The sequence below is a fragment of the Pelodiscus sinensis genome, chromosome 15 (genome assembly GCF_049634645.1).
Source record: "Pelodiscus sinensis isolate JC-2024 chromosome 15, ASM4963464v1, whole genome shotgun sequence".
NCBI classification, from domain to species: Eukaryota; Metazoa; Chordata; order Testudines; family Trionychidae; genus Pelodiscus; species Pelodiscus sinensis.
In genome coordinates this window covers 39,310,936-39,336,361 of record NC_134725.1, presented here as the reverse complement: position 1 = coordinate 39,336,361, position 25,426 = coordinate 39,310,936, and the positions used below count along the sequence as shown (strand labels likewise).

General features: G+C 47.4%; 1 protein-coding gene across 2 annotated transcripts in view; it reads left to right on the top strand.

Moving 5' to 3' along the window:
- The window catches only part of TPST2 (tyrosylprotein sulfotransferase 2), a 62,279-nt gene that overhangs the window by 10,159 nt on the left and 26,694 nt on the right, over positions 1 to 25,426 (top strand). Inside the window, exon 1 of one of the 2 annotated variants that reach the window (XM_075898896.1) lies at positions 24,376 to 24,639. The exons of the other annotated variant lie outside the window; for it this stretch is intronic. The gene's annotated coding sequence lies outside the window, so the exon portion shown is untranslated. Of the gene's footprint in view, positions 1 to 24,375; positions 24,640 to 25,426 lie in introns of those variants that run through there. 2 annotated transcript variants of the gene reach the window in all.

Below are 25,426 nucleotides of genomic sequence, written 5' to 3'. Positions count from 1 at the left end.
CTAGTTTGGAGACTCTCCTGATAGGGAGCCAAAAAAAGGGTAGCTCCTCTTGGGTGCCAGTCCTTGTCTGCGCTTGCACAATATGGGGTGGTTTATGGAAACTAGAAATTGGTTGTATGATAATGTGGGATTATAACACTGAGGTGAGACTACATCTTCCTAGCCTTGGATGACGTAGGAGTGACATGTGTAAGTAAGAATCCTTTCTCTGTGTGGGTTTCTTGCATCAACCTGCTCCATGTCTCAGGTTCTTACAACACCAATGACCGATAACAAAAGAACATTCTTTAGCATTAAGCATTTGTGCCTGGGGAGCTAAGAACAAACAGCTGGTTTCCCAATTATGCCCATGAGTTCAAAGCAGAACCTGCCCTCCCCAAGTTGTTGTAGCACTGAGATATTTCTCAGTGGGCAAATAATTGCCAGCAACTTCCGTTCAGATTTGGATTCGGGAGAGTTACAGGCCAGGGAGCAGGACAGTGTAATCACTGAGACAGAAGGAGCTGGGATTTCGCTAGGGATCCGTTCTTCCTCAGCGCTGGAGAAGGATCATGCAGTGGAGAACATCTCTGTGCAGGGAGAAAGGGATGGATGGGTCTGACTGGCTTATGACCTGACCTACCTTACTGTTTTTTCTCGTAAATGCAAAAATGGCAGCAGTAGGGTTACCAGATGATTAGCAAAATATCCCGGATACACGTGATCTCAGATCAGGGGCAGGGGGACTGGCAGGGAGGGGAGCGGGGCTGGCCAGGGGGTAACTGACTGCCAGGGAGTGAGGCTGGCTGAGAGGAGGTCGGGGAGAATGGGGCTGGCCAGGGGAAGCAGATGGGGGGTATCGGCCACCGGGGAGCGGGGCTGGCCCGGGCACACACAGATCCCGGGCCACTGCCCATCCCACACATGGTCCCGGCGGGCCGCATAGGCGAGTCCGGCCCCGGGGATTCCGTCCTACCCCGGCCCTGCCCCCCTCCTTTCTATTGTGTAATTACGTAGTGCCTGGCTAGTAGACACGCTCGTCCACCAGCCAGGCAGTACACAACTATGTACTGTTACTCATGATGATAATAAAAACTTAATTAGAAAATACCGACATTTATATGTCCGGTATTTTCTCAATTTGTTTCCCAGACAGAAAGCTCAAATACCAGACTGTCCAGTTCAAAACCGGACACCTGGCAACCCTAGGTTGCTGCCCCCAGTGCCTGCTCTCCCCGTACTCCGGAGTGGCTTGGGCCACGCCGCTGCCTCCCTCCCTGGGCCAGGGAGGCTGGAGCCATGTGACCCCCTCCCTCCTTGTTGCTCCTGGGTCCGGGAAGCTTGGCCCAGCTTGGGCTGTGGTTGCCTCCCTTCCCACTGCTTCTGAGGCCAGGGAGGGGTCCTCATTGAAGGAGGCAGGGCTTTAGTTGGGGCTGGGGGGCCGGCCACATGCACTGGTGCTGGAATATTTCCCCTAAGTAGTACCAATGGGGGCCCGGGTCTCAGTGCCCCCTGGAGTGGCATGCACATGCTGCACTATTGGGCCCCTTGCTTGCTCTGTTCCTTCTTGCCATCAGTGAGACACAGCTTGCTTCAGCCTTGGCTGTAGCTTAGTATTCCCTTCCTAATGTGTTGTAGATAGTGATCTCCCTTAGTTTAAGCACCTGTAATAGTTCTGTTTTGCATTTATTAGCTCTCTTAGAGACTTAGCCTGGGGTGGGACCTGCCCGCTCCCCTGCTTCAAAGCCTGCACTGCCTGCCACACGCCTACGCCAGTCAGCAATCCATGTCCTGATTGCCTCTGCTGTCTGGGAGAAGGACACAATGGAAAAGTGCCATATTTGCAGGTCCTTTCGTCCCAGAACCATCAAGAACAGAGGAGTCCCTCTCAGGGCCTTGCTGAAGGAGCCTGCGCTAGCTCCCCAGGACCAGCATTTAGGTTCTGCTCCCCCGACACTGACAGCTTGGTATCAGTCTTCACCCCTGGCTCTGGCGAAGCGCCAGAAGAAATTGGGCAGAGAGAAGCTCCTGGGCCCTCGCAAGAACAAGGGCAAGAAATAGTATCAACTGGCTGATAGGCCGCAAGGTAAAGCCCTGGCTGCATGGAGCTCCCCGGGCTGGCCACCATCCCGGGCACTGAAGGTCCATTTCCTTCCATGCCGGAGGCTTTCCAAGCTGCACAGACCACCTGAACCGGGTGGTACTTCCACCCCCAGCACTGCCCGGACCTTGGCATAGAGGGAAGCCACCGTTTGCCCCTCGGTTGCCAAGCGCTGCGCAGTCCTGTTCCCCGCCTCAGTCTGAGAGGAGTCTGTTCCGTAGCCTGCAAAGGTCAGCGAAGGGAGAGTTAAAACCCTTACTCGCCACTCCATCCCAGGGGTGCTTCCCTGTGACCAGGCACCCGCCGCTGTGCAGAAGATACTCACAGGTGCTGAGCTGTTCTAGTCATCCTGGCTCGTTGTACAGCTCTCGATCAACCTCTCGGCAGCGATGTTCACCTCCACGCCGCTAGTCACCGCACATGAGATGCCCTCACTGGGACGTATGCCAAACTTGAGACCTCCAGAGTTCCAGAAGGCCTCAAGAAAGAGTTCAAGGCCCTGACAGAGGAGGGCTTTGCTGTGGCCAGAGCGGCTCTGCAGGCGGCTTTGGGCACGGTACTCTTGGTGGCCCGCTCCATGGCATCAGCCATCTGGAGGCGGCGGATGGCTTGGCTCCTCTTCCCAGGCCTTTCACCGGAGGCACAGGACCTTCCCAGTGGCTTCGGTGCCCTGCTTTCAAATCAGACAGACACTTAGTTGCATGGGCTTCAGGACTCCCGCCCTCCCCGAAAGACCCTGGGTCTGTTTCCCCCCGGGACAGAGGAAGAAGTTCAAGCCCGAGCAGCATTCTGCATAGCTAGCTGGTGCCTCTTGGGTGGAACCCACATCAAGGGTGCTTATCCTTGTTCTTCCTGAGGCCCCCAACACGCTATGTACATTCCTAGGCTTGCCTGTGCCACAGTAACTGGTTTTCTGCATAGCCAGTTGCTTAAAAGTCAGGGCCAGCATTAGGGGATAGCAAACAGGCCCCACACCACAGGAAGTAGTCCCATGACGCTTTGTTGCTGGAACGTCACCCTCACTTGGCAGGATTCATGCTTCGGCTTTGTTCCCTGCGCCCCTGCACGTCCAGTGTTAGCTCTGCTCTCTGATTTACATTGGCGGAGCCCTGAAATCTGCTTGTAGCTCCCCATGGTGCTAGTTGAAAACCATTGAGCTAAACTGCACAGTGTGATATCTGCGGAGTGAATTCTTTCTTCCCCCTGACAGAGCAGAAAGCTGGCATTGCCTCGTCTTGGACAAGTTTGTGCCTGAGTGCTTAGCACCCCAGACTAGCTTATAAGGGGACACACAAGGGACTGTTGTCAACACGCAGTGGTGCAGTACCCCGTACTGGAATAGCCCTTTTTTCTTCTTTGTTCTTTCACTTTGTACATCTGATGAAGTGAGTTGCTGCTCACGGAAGCTATTGCCCTAATGAAATTGTCAGAAGTGCCACCAGACTCCTTGTTGTTTTAGCTGAAGCAGACTGACACAGCTACCTCTGAAATGTCTATCTTCTGGATATTTCAACTCTGTCATGACTATTCTTCAGCAAATTTCCTAAAGGTGACCCCGAGAGCAGGACGTTTGAAGACTCTGCCATTGTGAATGTTTCTCCATAGGGTGAAGTCCTGTTCTGAGTTCCTTTCAATGAATTAAGAGCTGTTTGATCCTGGGTAGCCAAAGCAGACATCGGGACTGTTAGTGAAAATTCAGAGCATTGATTTCATTGTCTCTTGAGAACCAACAGCGGGTGTGTCAAACCACCATTGTTTCATTTGCCTGAATAACTGACAAGTCCCTACTGCGGTGTTTGAGAAGACAAATTCCATTCAATAAAGAGAAAATGGGGTGTTACGTGACATGTCACACAGTTCAGAGGTCAGTGCAGCTGAACAGAGTGTAACAATAATTTAAAGTCTGGAAATAAGTAGCTCCTCGCTAATCCATTCCTCTCACAAATCTAAATGCAGCGATTCTTGCTGAAAGGTAGTTAGTAAGTTGCTATCTGACCGCTAATTGCTCACTGTGCACTTGCAGCCTGTGTGGTGTTGCAGGACCCTTTCTGACAGGGTCCTGAAATATAATTGGGCACATAATGTGTCTGATATTTTTCAGGGTGGATTGATTTAAATCAGGATGATTTTAAATCATTGATTTAAATCACATTTCCCATCGATACTTCTTCACATATTTCTTTAACAATGGTGCAGATCTGATCACTGAAATAAGTTAATTTACAACTCAGTTTAGCATTTTATAGTATCTAAGCGGATATACCATGTGTAATTTTTTTTAGATAACTTGATTTTTATTAATTTAGGAAATAGCACGTAATCATGGTGGATAAAAATAAATGATTTAAAAAAAAAAATCAAATAGATGTTTTTAATGTAATTTTTTTTATTTAAATCAGATTTTGTTGATAAAAGGTTTTTTTTCCCCTCAAAAAGCATATGTACATATCGTTTTAATTGAGATCATCAAAGCTCAAGGATATTTCATCATGGAATAAGGATTATAAATGCTAATTCTAAGTCATGTAATGTTTAAGGAAAGTTTTGTATGAGTTCCAATAGTTCATGGAATAGGGACACAATCTTAAGGGGTTCCAGAGGCTTCTAAATAGATTATTTAGATCAATGGTGTCCAACCAGTTTTGAAGCGAACTAGCCACATTCAACTGGCCAAATAACCACATGTGGCTAGCACAGGGGTTGGCAATGTACAGCATGTGTGCCATAAGAAGCACGTGAGCTGATTTTGAGTGGCCGTGGCCTGGCCAGCAAGGCTGCGTGGCCAGCAGCTGCCCCATGTGCCGCAGCTGGATTCAGGTCGTGGAGAGACTGTCTTTACTCACCATGGCCCCGGTTCCTACTCAACCGCAGTTGGCAGCCACGTGGCCCTACCAGTAGGGCTGTGTGGCTGGTGGCTACTTCAGGAGCTGGGCCAGGTGGAGGAAGCACCCCAAGGCTGGCTGCTGGGGACAGGCTGGAGCTCGCCCGGGAATGCAAATAGAGTGCTGGAGCAAAAGTGAGGGTAAGGCAGTGCTAGGCAGTGGTGGGGGCGGCCTCTGAGGGGAGAGGAAAAAGTGCAGGGGGGGTTCCCCCATATCCCAAAGCTGCATTGGTGCCTGGGTCCCTGGCAGGCAGGTGAGGGTGCAATGGACTGGACTCCCACAGGACCCCACCCCCAGCAGAGCTGGACACCCCAGGGTCACCCACCTGCTCCCGCCTCGTCCATTTCCCTGAACTCCCCCACCCCCCAACAGCCACTCTGACCCCAGCCCATGCTGGCAATCCAGTGTCGCACCTCCCACAAGATTGGAGCCAGCGCCAGCTTCCTGCGAGGGAGGGGGGAGCCCCGAGGCCTGCGCCGCTTCCAGAGAAGTGTGTGCGCTGCTCCTCCCTTCTCCACAGGAAAAGCTGGAACGGAGCCCAGGGCAGGAGACCAAGTAGGTGGAGAGAGCCCCCTGGGAGAGCGGCACAGCCCGGGGCAGCAGGGTTAAGTCTTGGCACGCCACTTGGGAAAGGTTGTCAATCCCTGGGCTAGCATATTGGACACCATGGATCTACCCCATGAAAACCAGTGCTCAGTCTAGAAGATACCTTCAGAGATGCTTACTTTTGCAGTTCTCAAACTGTGGATTTGTGTCTCCAAAGCTAACATGCTTGTTAACAGCAAAAAATGTTTTAAAATAAATAATTAGTATAGAGAGGTCAGAAATAAGAGGTCTCAACCCTATTGCCCCTCTGCAAATTTGTGTTCACAAATTCAATCCCTTACCTCTCTCTAATAGTGCACAGTTTCAAAAAGTTCAATTTAATTTTCGTTTAAAAATTCATTTAACTATCTGAGTTAAAACAATCTTAACAAAAACAAACTTGTTTTTTAAAAAACTAGAATTTTTAACCAAATTGAAAAATTCATATGCTTGTTTTGTTAAAATATTACATGTTTGCTGCTGAAAAAAAATCTAGACTACATAACATTGTTTTAGCTAAATAAATCAATTTAAATGTCAGTTTGGTGATGTTCTCTTCCTAATACAGCATAGTAAGGAAATCATCCTACTAATATTAATAATTAACCCATTGAATCGGGGATAATTCACCTCCCAATGACTTCATAAATATCTGCTTCAATTACTTTAAGTAAATGAAATAACCAAGCCATCCTTCATTTTCTGATATAGCTGTAAAACTAATTTGAAATTTTTCAAAATAAATCACTGTTTAAAAATGTGTAGTGTGTATCTTCTAAAAATGAAACCTACATCTATCTCTGAGTTGTGAAGCATGTGCGTTAAGTTTATAATAACCAACCAGAATGCACTTTAATGTAGAAAACCATGATTAAATTGAGTCTTCCTGACTAGTGATTTAAATCAAATCCACCTTGCCATAATATTCATTATCTGTGTCAAGATGTAGATGCAGCAGCAACACAGTAGGAATGGTAAGAATTAAATCACACACACAAACACCAAAGTCCTTATATTTTATTAAACAAAGTCTTAAATGTTACATAAACATTTCACTTTTGCAATTGCAGCAGTCTTCTGAGTTGCCAGTTGATGGCTATCCTTATGCTTTTTTAAAATAAATTTCAAATTTTATTAACTCTTAACAGACCAGTCCTCAGAATACTAAATGTTTGCTATCCTTAAAACTTCTGCAACTAGCTCTCTTCTTCCCCACTGCCACACTCATTTGGATTGATAGATTGAAACAAAAATACGCATTTTTCTGTCTTGACTATGCCCAGTTGATTTCTTATCTTTGGGTGAATAATACCAAACAATGACAAGTTCTCTTTGGGCCGTCAGTGGAAGCTGCTGCTGTGAAAAGTTGTTTAGCAAGTGAAGGAACTCTGTTTCAGGATGCCAGTTTAGGGGAGTGACTTTGTTCATGACCAACATGTGCTGATTAAATGGTTTTGCTCCAGCCCAGGAATGTATTCTCACTGGCATAACTGAGAGTGATTTTGGGATACCCATGCCATGGCAGCAGCAGCATCTTCAGAAGTGAGACATCTGCCTTTATGCCTGGGGTTAAGTGTTTGCAAGAAAACTAGGTCGAGTTAGTGCTTGACCCATTCACTTTTTTATTTCCTGCAGTTTACCTTTCTGGTGAGAGGGTTTTTTGTTTTTGTTTTTGTTTTTTTGCTGTCAGTGTCTCTTGACGTGCTTACCTGTTGTACGGGTGATGCTTACCCATTGTGGTTAACCAGCTGAGGTTGCTCCAGCTGCATGGGGCCCACCGCAAGCACGGGGCTGCTCCAGCCCAGCCCGAACAGCCCTCATCTGCAGTAGAGGGGGCCACTCGAGCCCAGCTGGGCTGGAGTGGCCCTCTGGCCCCGTTTAATTGGTTTATCTGGTTAACTAGTTAAATGGGATTTTACATGCCTAATTACAGGGTGGACCTCCCTGCTGGACCATGAATGTTGCTGGACCAGAGAGGTTTAACTTGTATTTAAGTTACTAACCATCTGATCCATGTTGTCCGCCAGACATCTTTATCCACTTTACTTTCACCCAATAAGCAGTTTTCCTTGTGATGTTTCGTTCTTACAGCTGGGCCCTGCATCATCATCTTGCATTGCTTACACTTGACATGTTGGCCTTTCTTACTCAGGGAATGAATTTCTTCAAAATAGTCCCAGATAGGGTCTCTCTAATGCCCAAAAGCCATGGCAGTTTTTCTGGGGCAAAAGCAGGAGCGGCCTGAGGCAGCTGGCGCCCCAGGCAGAAGGCGCCATTGGCACTCCCGCCTGCATGGCCGTCAGTGGCCGTGACATCATCAGGCGCCCTAGGCAACTGCCTTGTTTGCAGGGCTGCCCCTGGGCAAACGTGTGGGGGAATGTAGGAAGCTGTGTGTGTGCTGAAAAATGTCTTCCCTTTTTCTTTCAAGTCTACCCCCTATTCCTTTCAATGTTGCCCCTGTCTTTCTTCTTTTGTGCTTGGCCCAGGTCCACCACCACATGAGCACAGAACAAATCAATCCTATCCAGCCTGTGTCTGGCTTTGCACATGTTGGTCTGCTGAGAAACAGAAACGGAAAGCCCCAAACTTCAAAGAAGCAAGAGCTTTGTGTTTAGGCTGGACAGACTACAGCAGTGGTCTCCAACCTTTTTACACCCAAGATCACTTTTTAAATGTCATGACAAGCCATGATCTACCCCATCCTTTCCCCAAGACCTCACCCCTTCCTTGAGGTCCCTCTCTGCTCCCCTCCTCTCAATCACTTGCAATCCTCAGCCCTTATCCACTCTCACTGGGTTGAGACTGGAGGTGCGGCTCTGGGGTGGGAATGAGGCATCTGGATGTGGGAAGGGGTGAGAGGTGCAAGCTCTGGGAGGGAATTTGGATGCAGGAAGCTGTGGAGAAGGGGATGTTGGCTTGGGGAGGGGGCTCCAGAATGGGGAGTGTTGAGGTCAGGTGGAGGGTTGGGGTGCTGAGCAAGCCACAGGCTTGTGGCTATGAGGGTGCAGGAGTTTGGGCTAGGGTGCATGAGGGGCTCAGGGCAGGGAGGTTGGGAGTATGAGGGGCTCAGGACACAGATTTGCAGTGTGTGGATGGTGCAGGAATGTTGTGGCAAAAGACTGAGGATGTGGGGGTGCAGGACTTTGGGGATGTGAGAGTCTCAGGACAGAGGGTTTCAGTGTATGATAGGCTCAGATTTGGAGGGGTGCAGGAGTGTTATGATCTGTGGCCAGATGGGGGCTTGGCCCCAATTGGGGTTTTGTTAGCCAGGCTTCATTTTAAAATATAATAAAATGTCAAACACAAAAGGTTTCAGCATTGTCTTTTTTTATGAGAGGGGTGGGGAACCTGTTTTGAGACAGGGGTCGCTGACCCACAGAAAAGACAGTTGGGGCCACACAAGTGAGATGCAAAAAAACAACCCCTCCAAAAAACCCCAAGCCTCACTAAGGTGGCCCCAACTGTGCAGGTGGGGGCAGAGTTCTGGGGAAGGGTGCTGGTGGGTGCTGGGGCAGGGCACAGAGTGTGGGGCAGGCTGCTGGGGCAGGAAACAGGTTGCTTATGGGTGCTGGGGCAGGGAACAGGGGCAGGGGACTGGGTGCTGGAACAGGGGACTGGGTGCTGGTGGGTGCTGGGGCAGGGTGCTGGGATGGGGGCAGGGTGCTGGTGGGTGCTGGGGCAGGGTACAGGGTGTTGGTGAGGGCTAGGGCAAGGTACTAGTGGGGGGGGGTCTGACCAGGGGGAGGGGACAGGGACAGCTGGGGCCAGTACCTGGGGATCTTGCAGCTGTGTGCCAGGTCCAGGTCTCAGGAAGCACATGCGCTGCTTCCCCCTTCCTAAACAGCCAGCACGTTTCCTGAACAGCCGGGTCTGTCGCACACTGGCGGTTTACTTCCCTCTGCTGCCTTCCTGGCCAGGATATGTGTGTGTGTAGGAGTCCCAGGACTGCACCAGCTCCAACTGCTCAGGAAGAGTGTATGCCCTGCTCCTTTACTCTCCATGACAGCCACATGCTTCCTGAGCAGTTGGAGTGGTCCCTGGATTCCTACTCCCTCTCCCCCCCCCCCGCACAGGGAGGCAGCAGGGGAAGAAATGCACCAGTTGTTTGAGGCAGGGGGAAGTAGGCCACATGGCGCACAGCCATGGGACTTCCCTCCACCCCGTAGGAAGCTGGCACTACCTCGATTGTTGCTGGAGGTAGTGTTAGTGGGGCTTCTTCTTGGGGGTGGAAATAAAAGGGGAGGCAAATGCCTTGCGATCGACTGGTTGAGCCACCCTGATCGACCCATCAATCGCTATCAACGGGTTGGTGACCATGAGACTAGAGCTATTAATTCATGTTTTTGAGACTTGTAAGTGTATGCGCAACATGTTTATGATGAGATTTAATTGTAATGGTTATTTTTAAATGAGACCTTTAATATTGATGATTTTAAAAAATTACATCAGATTTTTTTTAAATCACTGATTTTTATCCACATGGATATTTTTATTGCCCCCACCCTCTCCCGAGGTGCTGAGAATTCACATCTCCTGCGAGTGAAGCATCCTTTCAACTGATTGAGAGTATTGCAAATCAGGCCACACGATCAGATCAGCTGTGTGCACAGAATTGTGAATTTCTGCTTTTGTTCCATACCCACCCCTATGATTCCGGTGGTAATGACACAGCGGAAGAGCCAGAAGGCTCTCCCCAAAATGCAGGTTCTTGCTGATGTTCATGCCATTCCAAAAGCACTCAAATGTGAGGGCTGTTAGCTTTTACTAGGTAACCAACGTTGATGAGACATCACTAGAGTTAAATGCTCAGCCAGCTTCACCCACAGGCCTGCAGAGGCTGTTTTTCACTTGTGTACACGTGAACGCAGCTACTGCTAAGAAGGTGCTGACTAATAGCACCCAGCAGCACCGTAACAATCTAGGACAGACGCTGAATGTTTGCATGCATAAGAAGAAGTAGATCTAAGGGAGAGTACCGTTACCAAACTGCTGTTTGCCAGGACTGTTTATCCCTGGCTCCGAGTCGCTGTGTGACATCTCTGTGCCTTTAAAACGGGAATAGTGGGATTTACCTTTGTAACATGCTCTTTGGTCCATAGATTTCAGGTGTTTACACACCAGTACTTAACAAAAAGTGTCAGGATTATTTTAATGCCCACAACTGTCACTGCTTTGTGTTTCCTCCAGTATCCCAACACCCTCTGCCTTGATGCTGAAGAGACTAATAGGATTAGGTGCATTAACAGAGCTGCGGGACCAGGCTGTACCAGCAGCTGACAAAAGGGTCTTTGAGCGGTTGCTGTTTGCTGCCTTGGGAATAAAAGATTTTGTTGTTTTTCATTTAAACTTAAGTCTTTGGCTTTTCTGTTTCAAAAGAAGCCCTTGATTTGCAACTGACAGCCCCTGCACATATATATAGGAGAGTGCTAGATCTTAATGCTTGGAATGTGGATTTGAAAATGCTTTTGGCAGAAATAAGTCATTTTATTGTAGCAGCCTCTTTGCCATACACTGGTGCACAGGACAGACTTTAGACTTCAGTCTGTATGGAGAATCTGTTGATTGTTTCTGGGCCAGGGTAGGATTTATATGGGGGGGAAAAAGCTACAGGTTGAAGCTTTCCAGTCCAGCACTCTCTGGTCTGGCAACATCCATGGTCTGGCATGATTTTAGTGAGCTGGGGGTCCACTTTTCATGGGTGTGGCCAAGTTTCCTGTGGTCCCATAAAATTTGTTTACAGCCTCTGGTCGTGGCTCTCAGTGTTCTGTGCTGTTGTTTAGCTCTAATTTACCCCTAGAAGCCTTGTAAGCAGTGGAAGTGTTCGTAATGCTGCAAGACAACATTGGCCTCCTGTGATTTAGCAAATTCTCTGGTTTGGAACTGGTCAGACCCAAGGCTACTGAACTAGAGAAGCTCAACCTGTAGTACAGGCGAAGACTCTTAATGCCGCATGTAAAGATGACTCAAGTGAGGGTTGCTTCGTCAGCCAGAGCTGCGTGTGATGAGTGGGTTCTGGAGTCTCGGTTGTGGTTGTTTTGTTTTTTGTTTTTAAGTGACATACATGTTACCGGCTCACGCTTGGCATAAGAAAATTTGCTGAGTTTCATTGTAAGTTCAAACAAAAAACAGGACTGTGTAGCACTTTAAAGACTAACAAGGTGGTTTAATAGGTGATGAGCTTTCGTGGGCCAGACCCACTTCCTCAGATCATTGCCTGAGTGGAAGAAAATTGTCACAACCATATATACCAAAGGATACAATTTAAAAAAATGAACACATATGAAAAGGACAAATCAAATTTCAGAACAGAAGGGGGATGAAGGAGGGGGGGAAAGCAGGGGAGGTAAATGTCTGTGAGCTAATGATATTAGAGGTGATAATTGGGGAAGCTATCTTTGTAATGAGTAAGATAATTAGCGTCTTTATTCAAATTTGCATGTAAAGTGTCAAATTTAAGCATGAAAACACGGCTACATTTCTACCACTATTGTAAGTTCAGTTTGTACCACAGAGGACTGTTGACTTGCTGTATCAGGCTGTACAAATGCACAGTTCTTGGTGTTCAACCTGACTGGTCCTATATTTCCAGCAGAGTGCACTAGGGATTGGGCAGCATATGTATATGGTGCGTCATCTTCCTTGAGTCACTACACAATCCTTAGGGAGGGAAGGAAGAATTGTAGTGGGGGAGAGTGGGCTATCCTGCTTTCCTCATGGAGTGTTTGTATGCCATCACCCTGGTTTCCTCACCCCTGAGTTACTGGGTATAAATTATTTTCTATATACTAGACTTATGATTAAGCACTTAATGTGGGAACAATAGACACAGAAAAAACTGAGACTTCCCTTTTGATCAACATCCTTTGTTCATTATTTGTTGGACCATTTCCATTCAAGAAGCTAGAAAGGCTGATGCATTTCTTTGAGGGGGAGGAAACTATCATTTAAGAAAATATTCTATATTACTGTGTTTACCTGTTTGTCAGTTTTCTAAACAGAGAGCCCAAACCCAGAATCTTGATTATTTATGTTTTCAAAATAGTCCTGCCCAGGTCACTGTACTATTTGTTTAATTCCACATTTCTTTAGCTCGTAGAGTCTGCCTCAACTTTATGTACACTGTCAATTTCAGAACAGTCTGGTCTGGTGTGTTTTCCTTTGGGAATGTCATTTGAGCTGGTCGAAAGATTTCCTGCTGGAGGTAATGGTCTGTCATGAAGATATTCTTATTCTATCGGTTCTTATCATGCCCTCATCAGTGTAGTAGCTGAGCATCTTCCAGTCACATATTAAGTGTTACATTGAGAGTCTATCGTGTGTGGCTTACTTTCTCTGATGGAGATTATCTGTGCAGTGGAGTGAATGTTCTGTTTTGGTAGGGTCTTGATGGGTGGGTGTTATTTTTAAATGCCCACACAGCTGTGTGCATAGGTTGGTTGAAGCAATACATCTCATACTTGGAGCAGGAATGGTTACGTTTGTGCTGGTCCTTGATTTCTGGAGGAGTTAATTCCAATCTAGTAGCAGCCCTCTCTATGTGCTATCCTGACATGTTTTACCCAGGTGGTAGAAAATTAATTGGGCTGAAGGAGCAAGAGTTGTAGAGAGTGGTTGTGATTGTAGAGTTTCTGGCTCATTTGGGTATCCAGGATCCAGATCATTGAGGAAGGACTATGAAGATATGATCTGAAACCTTAAAGTTGGCTTTTTGTTACTTGTATTTTTCAGCGCTGTAATCAGTATTCTCCTTCATGATTAACTATTTTTAATTACAGTAAAACCTGTGCTATCCGGCACTTAATTAGCTGGAAAACTTTAGAAACTGGCAAATATCCGAGCCAGTGGGGGGTGGGGAAAAACGAAACTGGTGCTTTAAGATGGGCGTGCATCTTATGCAGTACATACCTGGGGGAGGGGCTGATGGCTGCTTCAGCCGTCTGACACCAGGCCGCATTCCGGCCCCCCCGCAGCTCCTGGCAGCCCAGAACCCTAGTGGTCGCTTGCCAGCCCCCCGCTCCCCGCGCCTCCTGGCTTTCCCCTGCAGGTCAGCCCCCTCACAGCCCCCTCTTCCACCCAGCAGGCTGCTCCCGCCATCTCCACCCCCTGGCTTCCTCCCCCTACCATGCCGCATCCTGCCCCCCCACCTCATTGCTTGTTGCCCCTCACCGCCCAGCAGGCCACATCCTGGCCCACGCCTGGCTCCCCTGCTCCCCCGTAGGCCCCGCATGGCTTTCTCCCCCCCCCCCCCCCCAGATATCCAGAATTTTCAGAAAACCATAACAACCTAATCTCTGTGTGTGCCGGATAATACAGGTTTTACTGTATACAGCTGTGAAATCTCCAGTAAATACACAGCTTAAAATAGAATAAAATTGGGCCCCTAGCTCCTTAAATAACTCCTGCTTTTGTCTCATCTTCCAGGGCAAAAACTGTACTGCAAGGAGTGTATGACCTAGTTGTCACCCTCCTTGTTAGCTAGGTATTCAGCACTTGCTAATCCTGCAAGCGTAACTCTTAGAACTAGTGATATGAAGCTTCCATAGTGGTTTTGTATTTCTCGAACAGCTTAATGCACTTGAATTTTTTGGTTTTTGGCAGCTTGGGTAAAGTCTCAACATAGTTAAAGGTACAGCAGGATTTAATATCCAGGAAGTAATTCCCATCCCCAAAATAATTGTGCCTGTGCCACTTCTGATCAGGCTGATATCTAAGGGCTAGGAAAGTAGATAATGAATGCAAACAAAGGGTATGCACATGCCACAGCAGCACAGCTGTGATATTGCAGCTGTGTGTAGACCACGGGTGGGCAATAATTTTTGATGGGGGAGACACTGCAAGATTTTGGTAAGTGGCCAAGGGATGCACTTTTCCATGGAGGGGGTGCAGGGCCTGGGATCAAGGTTGGGTGCAGTAGAGAGCTCGAGGTAAGGTACTGAGGTGCAGGAGAGGCTGTAAGGTCTGAGAGGGAGTTAAGCTGTGATCTGGAGCAGGGGATTGGGGTGCAGGAGAGGATTCTGGCCTGTGAGAGGCATGTAGGATGGGGTGCAGGGTCTGGGAGGGAGTTGGAGTGCAGGAAGGGTTGGGGTGCCACTGGCAGGCTGAGGCTGAGAATCCTTTTCCTAAGCAGCTCTTGGCCAATGGGACCCTCAGGCAGGCTTTCCTGCCTGCCACAGTCCCAGACCACGTAAAGCAGCTGGCTTTTCAATGTGGCTGGCTGTGCCATGTGCTAGAGGGAGGGGCTTTGTATGCTGCCTCTGCCCCCACCACAATCTCTCAGCTTCCATTGGCTGGTCTCTGGCCAGTAGGAGCTGAGAGATTGTCCCTGGGATGGGGGCAGCGAGCGTGTGAGTGTCGTGGAACTGCTCCATAGGGGCAGGCTGCGGGCCGGATTAAAAGGCTTGGTGGGCCAGATCCCGGCTGGATCGTGCCTGCAGAAGTGTAGACACTTCTGCGGTGATGGAAGAGTATTTTGGGGGATCAGCATGGTGGGAGCCAATCCACCTTTGGCTAGTTCAGTGGAAGAATCCTTCCCTCAACCTAGCCTTGTCTATACTGGGCCTTAGGTTAGTCTAATTACAGTGATAAAGGGGTGAAATTTTTCACAGCCTCAGGCAGGGGAGCTGGGTCTGCCTAATTTTTATATGTAGTTCAGGCTGAAGATAGAGCCAGCTCTGCAGGAGAACTGGGTGAAGTGCCAAATGTGAGACTGATTGGAGCAGAGAGTAGTCCGTGGGGAATGGGAAAACCAGGATATGTTAAAAATCCTGTGTAGCCTGAACTGAAGCTGGAGGTGGGGGTAGAGGAGGGAAGGAGGAGGGAGAAGTTTCAGCAATTTTACCTTGTCCCTCAGAGTGAAGCCTCGTTAGCACGTTACACAAGCTGCAGAAAGGGAGGAAGGAAATGGCTCAGATTAAAATAGAACAAACAGTTTCCTAAACCTGAGGCCTGGTTTCCACTGAAAATAGATGGAGATAGCTCCAGTGCTCAAGGGGGTGAAAAATCCACACACACCCTCATACACAGTAACTGGACTGACCTAACCTCCTGGTGCAGCTGCAGTGAAGTCTATGGAACCCCCTCCCACGCTGTAGTCTGAGCCATGCTATCTGGAGTGTTTTATGGCTGGGAGTGTTTGCTTCAGGGCAGACACAGAAACTTGGAGGGGGAGGGGGTGTTCTGCAGTTAGGTTGCACCAATCTACAAATGTGAATTCCTGGATCACTGTAAAAGTGCATCACAGACAGACCCCTCCCGGTGTCAATGACAAATGGTCACTTACACCAAAAGTCACAAAATATTCCCGTTGGTCCCTGGCCAGTCACTTACTCGGATCCATTGTACCTCAGCTCTCGCATCAAAGAGAAGGCTGGTAACCATTCCTATAATTAACCAACTAAAAGTTTATTAACTAGGAAAAAGGAATTGAAGTGTTATTTACAGATTAAAGCTAGAGATACGAGGGTGTAATTGACTTACTGTTTAACCAATAAGTTGGTGCTCAGGGAAGCAGCTTCGCTTTGGCATGGCAGCGAAGCCTGGTCCACAGGAGCCAGACGGGCAAAAGCTGGCAGCCCCACTCCTGGGGTGGCTTTGCTGAAGACTCTGCAGTATAAAGCTTAAACAAGCTTTATACTGCAGGGCCCGCAGTGTGTAACTGCTGAGACTTTCAGCGGTTACACAGTTACCTGTTTAACCACCTTCTAACATCCCTAGTGTGGAGCAAAAAGGTGATATGTGGATGTATGTGGCATGCAGTTGCAGTGGGATAAAATAGGTCTGTTCCCCCAACTCTTTGATTGGCCTATTCCAGAAATTGATGTGAGTGGCAGCAAGTTTAGTCTTTTGTATTAATTTTTTGTATTAGACTTTGGTAGCTCAATTTTGTAATGGTTTCTTGAAAAAAATCTGCATGATTTAAAACAGAAGAAATGGGATCTCTAGTAAGTCCTGGTTATTTAAAACCTGGGTTGACTGAAGATCATAAAATTCCCTCTAAATCAGAGTTCTTCCCCTCCCCCCCCAAAAAAATCTCATATTTGGAGGTATCCCCAAGCCTTCTTGGAGAATTGGGGTGTACTGGGCAACCAAAATGCAGCAGAATAGGGAGAGGTAGCCAGCTAATAGATTTGCATTTGCAGCTCAGTGCTGTGATGGTTGGGTCTAAGAGCTGAGTCCTGAGAAGTTAATGTTTTGTTGACAGATCACACTCTGTGCAGTAGGGGCTCTGTATTGCTCAAGAGTAAAACATCTGACCTGCAGCTTCTCTCAAATACAGTGCCTTGGAAAAGCTGTGAATTCCACCAGTGACTCAGACAAGAAGCTATTCTCTCCAAGGATTAAATGGTGCAAACTCCGTACCCAGCTTCTGTAACTCAGGCCTAAATCTGTTTGTAAGAGGCCTTGTTTCAGACAGGGTGTTAGCAGATAAGATTCTATCCTCAAAATAATTTTGCTTGGCAGTTGAATAGAATTTTTGCTTGGCAGTTAACTGAATTGGAAGCCTACCTCAGATAGGCAGGGTCCCAGGAGCATATCTGCAGAGGTGATTATTGTTCCATCATGATTCACTGGTCATGCATCCACCAGTGCTGCATGGATCAGAGATTAATTTTTTTCTTGCAGCTTTTTTTGCCTGCTTCAGGAGGCTCTGCCAAGACCCCTGGTATCACCGGAGCACAGGAAAAATTATAAAGGGCTTGATCTGCACGTAAATCTTACATTGTCCTGGCTACGGGTGTAAGGAAAAATATCACCCTGCCTTCTGAATCTCCAGTGGAGCTCTGCTGTGTCCATCGGTCAGCACAGCTCCTGTGGACTGAGGAGCTGACATCCCTGCCCAGACAGAAAACTGTGACTGCTAGCATGCACTAGGGTGCTATGCTAGTGTAGCCATGCTGGTGCAGGCTCAGTTATGTAAGACTGTGTCTACACCACGGGCGCCGGGGACAGGGGAGGGTGTAGCTGTGCCAGCCTAGCCCTGTACACCCAGCTTGTACTAACAGGAAGGTTTTTCCTCTGGGGTAGGAATTCCACCTCACCGAACAAAATCAGACATCTGCAGCAGGGAATGAGGTCTGCGTAGCTGCAGCAGCCAGAGTGTGTTCCTCTGTGTTGCCGTGACTTTTAGATTTCACCATACCTGTGTATGTGCCACCACTGCCACTGTGTACGTGTTGGGGATGGACAGGATGGTACGTGGCCACAAAACTGTTAACTCCAGTCAAGGGGGGGACCAGAGCTGTGGTTTTCTTTCACATGCTGGTGGTTTTATGAAGCGAGTTTCCTTGCAGAGTTGGGGTAAGGTAGAGTTCCTTTCCTCTTGCCTTCTAACTTTGGATGCTTTCTTACAGCATGTCTTTGCTTCCTGAAAGCTCTCTTTGCATCAGAGATGATATTTCTAGAGTTCTGGGCACACAAATATAAGCTTCCCCCCCCTCTTCTGGCAGCGGTCCATTTCTCAGTTGGGTTGCTAGGCTTATTTAGGGGACTGCTGGATCAGTAAGTGAATTTGCATTGGAAAGGAGTATGCTTAACTTGAATTTGGTGTGTTGAAATCTTAACTTGGTGCTGCAAGAGATGGGTTCTAACCCAAATTGCAGTGGTCTTGCCCTTTTTGAGTTCAAGGCCCTGAAAGTAGGTTGAGCTCAGGGTGGGTGTGCGAGGAAACTTCCCTTTGTCTTGGACACCCGATTTCTGCAACTGTGATGGGAGGTCACTCAGGTTGGCATGCATCAAGGTGAGACAGTCTCTCCAAATTCCTGCTCCAAGCAGCTTGTTCTTTGGATTGTGACCATAGATTAAACACTGGAATCCTAGAACTTTGGGAGGGAGCTTGGTAAGAATTTGCGTGTGCTCTCCATCCACCAAAAGCTAGGAAAGGATATGTTGGAGGGAGATCCACGCACCTTTGCCTGTGTGGGGAAGGCCGTGTTTTTCTCTGAGTCTGGATATATTTGTAACCATTTCCATAGCAAATGTGCTGTCAGGGCCACAACTATGAGCCAAGTGTCTCCTCTGGTGAATCACAGGATACTGGCAAATGGGAAGGTGCTACACAGCTACCATCTGCAGTGGTTTACAACATGTTTGCAGCAAGATGGGTAACTGGGCACAATGGTGACTGCCCAGAGCTGCTGTCTGGTGAATGTCCCACATTATTAAATAGTTAGCTCCCCAATGCTCAGGCCAATGTTTGTGTCTGCTGGGACCACCTGCGGCCAGGGAGCTGGGCTTCTGTGGCCGCAACCCCAGCCTTCCCCAGTGGCCAGGGCATGTAGGCACTTTCGGGAAGGCAGCGCCTACCCTTGCCTACATTACCCACTGCCCATGATAGAAAGCTTAAAAGAGACGCAAAACTTGGCTGTATGTCCTGCTTCTCACTATGTAGAAGGCATCCAGTGCCCAGCCTGAGGCAGGCCTGGCTCTGCTGGGAACTTCAAAAGATGGCAGAGACCACAGTGAGCGTGACCAGTGTTTACTTTTGAAGTGCTAGTCAGTGCTTCTGTTCGGGAGGTGGGAGAAGGGGGGGCTCTTGCCAGAGATGAAGGGACAGTGAGAACAGCAAGTTGTGCCACACTGATAAAGCATCTTTAAAAGAATAAAATGCTACGGGAGAGTCAACAGACTTTTTACACAAAGGCCATGTCTGGTTTTATATCAGCAGAGCAGGGTATGGCAGCTGATTCCAGGTGTTTGGCTTTGCCGCTCCAACATGGGCTTTTTTAACTAGGTACTTTACAATTCACAACCTGGTTTGAAAGCAGAGCGTGCTTCCAGTCGACATTGTGGAGGGCAAGTGGAAATTGACATGCCAGGATCATGCATGACACAGGATAAACTAGTGTCACAGTCTTCACTTGGAACAGGAGAAAATAGAATGGAAGAAGATGGGTTTTTTATTATTTCAAAAACGTTTTAGTATTGAGCAGGATAATAAAATGTTTTCTAATCACAACAGCCCTGAGGCAGTAAACAAACAGCACATTTGTGCTGTAAAATGTCTGTCAAATCTTTGTTGATTTGATTTAAAGCCTGTTTCTGCAGCCTGGCTTTGTTCATGCATCCCTGAGGAGAGACTCTTGGGAGTTTGGGTAATGTTATAAGAGTACTCATCTGTGAACATTCTTCTTGGCTCTGGGTTTTACCTCTCCATATTTCTTAGCAACAGACTGAAGTATTTAAAGCCTGAGTTTGCTGGTCTGTAATCCATAGATCAAAGCCAACAAACCTGTGTCACACTCCCCCCATGCTTTATGAAAATTGGTAGATGAATATGCATAATTTGAAGATGCTTTATGCAAAACAAGTCGTGTAACATTTAATTTTTACAGATACATTCTGCTGACTCTATATAGCCCATTCTTGTGTGTGTTAAGGATGTTAAGTAGCGAGTAAATGAGTAATTGGGTACTCGATACAATTTGTATGGAGTACACGATGAGTCGATAAGGAGCTGCTGCAGCTCTGCAGTTTAAATATAGTAGGAGCTGGGTGTGCAGGCAGCCTGGTTCCTACTATTAAACTGCACAATCACAGTGGAGAAAGATCTGAGACCCAGCAAAAGCCAGGACTGAAGCAGTCCCAGTTTATGCTGGGTCCAGCACTGCCCCTCTGTCTTTTAAATGTAGGAAGAATTGGTCTTTTAAGCCAGCTCCCCTCGTACTGGCTCCTGCTTCCCTCCCCACCTTACTATCTCTAATATAGAAGCAATGGGCTGGAAGAAAAGCAAGTAGTCAATTCAGCTAACTGATAAGCTTAGACTTATCAGTCAGTTGACCAATCGACTGCTTTTTTACATCTCTAGTGCGTGTATCATTCTTGTATGAGAAGTTAGAAATTTGTAGTGTGAATCTTGTTTTAATTCTAAATATGCTAATGAGGGCCATTAGTGATGCTTTGGAACTTAATGGCTCAGTACTCAAACCAACAATCCATGTATGGTTTTATTTTTCCTGTAAGCCCAAACTATGGTTGGTCCTAGAAACAGTGCTGGAACTAGGTATTTTTGTGTCCAGGGCAAAATATTAATTATACACCCCCTCTCTTTATGTTACCACACGTCATGCTCTTTATTTTTGCTGCTTATTATTTTTATTTATTGCGTCTTTGCGCCCTTGATTTTGATGACCTCGGGGTGAGCGCCCCCTTGCCTGGCTCTTGTTATGGCCCTGCCTACAAAGACACAAGCCGCCTAGTACTGGAAGCCATTTTTAATGAGGTACTTTTCTGTGGAGATGGGAAGACAAGAAACCTGGCAACAAAAAACGGTAGTGAGAGGGTGAAGGCAAAGCTGCTGGGACCAGGCCAGGAAAAGATCAACTGTGGCCTCAGATAAAAACACTTTTTTTAGGGTAAGAATTAAGGATGTAATAGTGTAGTCATAGAATAATAGGACTGGAAGGGACCTCGAGAGGTCATCGAGTCCAGCCCCCCGCCCTCAAGGCAGGACCAAGCTCCGTCTACACCATCCCTGACAGATGTCTATCTAACCTGTTCTTAAATATCTCCAGAGAGGGAGATTCCACCACCTCCCTTGACAATTTATTCCAATATTTGACCACCCTGACAGTTAGGAATTTTTTCCTAATGTCCAATCTAAACCTCCCCTGCTGCACTCTAAGCCCATTACTCCTTGTCCTGTCCTCAGTAACCAAGAGGAACAAATTTTCTCCTTCCTCCTTGTGACATCCTTTTAGATATTTGAAAACGGCTATCATGTCCCCCCTTAATCTTCTTTTTTCCAAACTAAACAAGCCCAGTTCATGAAGCCTGGCTTCATAGGTCATGTTTTCTAAACCTTTAATCATTCTTGTTGCTCTTCTCTGTACCCTTTCCAATTTCTCCACATCTTTCTTGAAATGTGGCACCCAGAACTGGACACAGTACTCCAGCTGAGGCCTAACTAGTGCAGAGTAGAGCGGCAGAATGACTTCACGAGTTTTGCTTACAACACACCTGTTGATACAACCTAGAATCATATTTGCTTTTTTTGCAACAGCATCACACTGTTGACTAATATTCAACTTGTGGTCCACTATGACCCCTAGATCCCTTTCCGCCATGCTCCTTCCTAGACAGTCGCTTCCCATCTTGTATGTATGGAACTGATTGTTCCTTCCTAAGTGGAGCACTTTGCATTTCTCTTTATTAAACTTCATCCTGTTTACCTCTGACCATTTCTCTAACTTGCTACGGTCATTTTGAATTATGTCTCTGTCCTCCAAAGAAGTTGCAACCCCACCCAGTTTGGTAACTTAATAAGCGTACTCTCTATCCCAATATCTACATCATTGATGAAGATATTGAACAGTACGGGTCCCAAAACAGACCCTTGCGGAACTCCACTTGTTATCCCTTTCCAGCAGGATTTAGCACCGTTAACAACAACTCTCTGATTACGGTTATGCAGCCAATTATGCACCCACCTTATCGTGGCCCTATCTAAGTTATATTTGCCTAGTTTATCAATAAGAATATCATGCGAGACCGTATCAAATGCCTTACTAAAGTCTAGGTATATGACATCCTCCGCTTCTCCCTTATCCAAATGGCTCGTTATCCTATCAAAGAAAGCTATCAGATTAGTTTGGTATGACTTGTTCTTCACAAACCCATGCTGGCTATTCCCTATCACTTTATTACCTTCCAAGTGTTTGCATATGATTAACTGTCGATTAACTGATAAGCTTTTGCTATAGCTTTGGCTATAGACTACATGCATTTCCCCCCTCCTCCACCAGTAAATTGTTTAGCAGGCTGGCCAGCATCCCAGCTCAGTCCCATCATGCTCCGGGTCTGGGACCTACCTCTGATGCAGCTCTGTATTTAAAATGTATTAGGAGCTGGGCAGGCAGGCAGCCCAGCTCAGTTACAGCTTGTGCCAGGTCCGGAAGCTCAGATCACTCCCACCCTGGACAGGGGCTGCTGCCATCCTATACTGCTGCCTCTGTATCCGAGGCAGCAGGATGGCATGACAGGCAGCCGGTGCATGAGGGGAGCTGGCTTTTAAATTGGCTCCCCTCTCAGACCAGCTCCTGCCTAGCACCACTTGCTGCTGCCTCTGATACAGAGGCAGCAGCACAGAGTGGCAGCGAGCTCCTGTAGAGTGGGGCCGGAGTGCACTGGCTGCCAGCCCCACCCCCAGGGACTATAAAATAGTTGATTAATCGAAAGGAATTCATGAGATTACTTGACTATTCAGTTAACCGATATTTAACATCCCTAATAAGAATTTGCGTGTAACAAGTTTCTTAGTGTATTAGAATTAGTTGTCTTCTTTTGTTTATTTTAATGTAGTAATTTACTTTGATCTGTCTATTTTCACTTGCAACCACTTCAGTCCTACTTTTTATACTTAATAAAACACTTTTGTTTATTTTCAAGCCCAGTGTAAATATTTGTTACTGGGGAAGGGGTCAAACATTGTGCATCTCTCTCTTTCATTGATAAAGGGGACAGACATCTTCATGAGCTAAACTTTTACACAGGGCAAGGCAGATTTATTTGGGGTTCTGGCCCTCTTTGAGGGCTGTATTCCTGGGAATTGTCAAAGACCTTATAGCTGAGCCCTCCTGGAGTAGAACTGGTTCAGTGTCTGAGTTGCTCTGTTGGGATGTGGTTACCCCAACATTGTGCCATGCCTAAGGGAGACAGAAGATCTACCCCAGTAGGACAGCATTGTGGGGCACCCCAGAGAGCAGGAAGATGGGCATCATTGGCTTGATCAACACATCAGGTGACAACTCCAAGGGGATCTCTGTGATGCAACCCATCACAACCTGTTCTTACAAAGTGTTGAGAAATGGAGAAAAGCCTCTCCGTATGTCCCCATGTCCGAGGTTGGTGCTGAGGTTTTATATCAGAGCTTCGCAGAGAAACAGCCCTAAAATCTCTTGATCTTTGCAGCTGCAAACCAGTGCCCTCCATGTGCGGCAAGATGCAAGACTGTTTCAGCTCTAAAGTTAATACTGAAAAGTGGCTAAAGTATAAATAGAACCAAAAGAGAAATAGGACTGGAGAATATACTGAGGTTATTGCAGTTTGTAGCACTTTGTCTTCTGAAGCGTTCCAGAGCATGTCACAGACTGTGGACCCGTTCCTACAACTGGCCGTGACAGGAAGCCACCTCCCTTTTCACAGAGCTATTTGAAGGATCGGAAAGTGTGTGGCTCCAACCATCCCTGAAGTGCAGCCACCTCTGGGTTACAACTTCACATTGCTTTGACTGCTGCGTAGTGTTGCTGTGCAGTTTAGGACAAGAATGGAAGAAAAATGTCTCATTTAATTGAAGTTAAAGGTGGTGTTTTAGGTAGCTGGAATATGATTACGTGAATTGGAATTAGGCTAGGATACCTTTGTGCAATGCTTTCAGGGGAAAAAAGACAGAAGAAACCAGAACTTTAAATAGATGCAGATAGGTATGGTCAGCTGCAGTCTGGTGAATTTTAAAGTTATGATGATTCAGGAACTAGAGGCCCTGAAACCCTCTGATGATGTTTATGGCTTTACAATCCTATTTTTCTCTCCAATTTGATGTGTTAAAGATCTATGCGGAGAGGAGCTGGACATGTCCCAACCATTTTTGTCTAAGATGCAAAGAAGACAATCTGGAAATACAGAAACACTTTGTCAAAATGGGCGGGGGCTTTTGAAGGTGAATAATACAGATAAGTGCCCAAATCCCATGAAAATTCTGTCCAGTTTGTGTGTGTCACTTCTGGAGGTCCCTTTGAAAATTCCAGACTCACATGTTATATATAAGTATTAATTGGCACCAAACTTTCCGGTGCTTGTGATTTTTTTGTCCAAGGTGATGGCCTCAAAGTAATTTTCTTTCTGGAATGTTTGAACTTTGTGGACTTTCCACTTCGTAGCTGGATTCTGTGTGTCTGCAAGTAGCCTGGTGTCAGTGAGCGGCATTCGCACAGCCTCTGGTTTCAGTTACATCAGAATGAAAATCTTCTTTACATCTCTCCAAGAGTCTGTGAAAATGTAGCTAGTTTCAGCAGTCATTGTGGTGGACGGTGGATGTGCTCGTGGTCATTAGCAGTTGGACAGTGGAAGATGCAGTGCTAGACTCCCTCTGTGGCAAGGGTGAGCATTAATTTTTGATAGGGGACCATTCCAAGATTTGGTAACTGGCCAAGGGTTGCTCTTTTCTATGGAGTGGGAGTGGGATCTGGGAAGGAGGTTGGGTGCAAAAGGGAGGGGGCAGGATAGGGGTCTGGGTTACAGGAGAGCATGTGGGGCCCGAGTGGGAGTTTAGGTGAAGGAGAAGGTTGTGACCTGGGACAGGGGAATGGGGTGCAGGGTCCAGGAGGGGTATGGGTGCAGGAAGGGATTCTGGTTTGGGGGAAGGGGACAGGAGAGGTGAGGAGTGCAGCGGGTTTGGAGTGCAGCGGGTTTGGATGGTGACCTGGGGCAGGGAGCTGGGGGGAGAGAGAGGGAGTGGGGTGCCAGAGGCAGGCGCTAGCTGGGAGGCTCTTACTTAGGCTGCTCTCGGTCAGCAGCTTTGCAGGACCCCTGGCAGGCTCCCTGCCTGCCGCAGCCTCAGGCTGCTCAAAATGGCTGGCTGCTTCCTGTGGCTCTCTGGGATGGGGGGGGGGGGGAGCTTTGTGCACTGCTCCAGTCCCCAGTTAAATCTCTCCATTCCCATTGGCCAGTTTCCATGAAGCCTCCCCTTCCCACCTGGAGCAGAGAGCCACAGGGAACAGCCAGCTGCTTAAAGCCATGTGGGACTGCTCTGGAGCGGCTGGTTGCTCTGTGCCTGAGGGTCGTAACTGGGTGGCCTGCGGGCCAAATCTTGCCCACTTCTGCTCCATGCTTTGATTTTAAGAGCAGCTTTTGAGCGCTTCTTCAGCTCTGAGAAATCGTGAACATG